Source organism: Lactuca saligna, chromosome 9 (genome assembly GCF_052625555.1).
Source record: "Lactuca saligna cultivar CGN05327 chromosome 9, ASM5262555v1, whole genome shotgun sequence".
NCBI lineage: Eukaryota > Viridiplantae > Streptophyta > Magnoliopsida > Asterales > Asteraceae > Lactuca > Lactuca saligna.
In genome coordinates this window covers 26,382,405-26,383,399 of record NC_136425.1, presented here as the reverse complement: position 1 = coordinate 26,383,399, position 995 = coordinate 26,382,405, and positions in this window count along the sequence as shown.

The following is a 995-nucleotide window of genomic DNA, read 5'->3' as shown; positions in this document are numbered from 1 at the left end:
TAGAGAGTTTAAAGTGTACGAAAGTAAAAGTACCAAATGGGTAGCAAAATGTAAGATTGTAGGAGATGAAGGAGAAAGTAGTAGTTCTATGCACCATGCACCACCTTGTCAATGGTATATTCGTGCAATTAAGAAGAAAAATTATAAAATGTGGCAGATTACATGTTGGGTGGATGAACATAATTGTTTTGGATCTTGTATTGGCAATGAAAACATAAATTTGAACTCTGCAATGATTGGTTCATACATCCTCCACTCAATTGAAAAAGATGTTGCTTATTCGGTGAAACATATACATGCAAATATTAAAACTATTCTTCAAGTTGATGTTTCTTATGATAAGGTATGTCATAGTAGGAGAAAATCCATAGAGAATATTTATGGAACTTGGGAGAGTAACTTTGTTGAGTTACCCAAGTGGCCAAGTATATTTCAGCTTTACAGTCTTCAAACCCTGATACAGTTTTCACATGGTTTCATAAACCGAATGTCACATCACATGTAACAACATTCAAATATATTTTTTGGGCTTTTGGACCAGCCAATACAACATTTCAGTTGTGTTGGCCTGTTATTTCTGTTGATGGTACTCATTTGAAGGGTTCGTGCAAAGGAAAAATGCTTGTTGTTGTTGCAAAAGATGCTAATAATCATATATTATCAATTGCTTATGCTATTGTTGATGAGGAGACTGTGCATAGTTGGTGTTGGTTTTTTGATCAATTTAGACAATTTGTTGGTCAAAATAGACAATTATGTGTTATTTCAGACTAGCATCAAGGAATTATTCATGCATTTGTGAATTTACCAGAATGGAAGGAGCCATTAGCATACCATTGCTTTTGTCTTCGACACATTAAAAGTAATCTTATAAAAAGGTACAAGAACGTGCGCCTTAAAAGATTATGTTGGTCTATTGGTAGCACCACACAAAAAAGAAAATTCGTCAAGTATATGAAAGCGATAAAAGAAATCAATGTTGAAGCTTGGGAGTA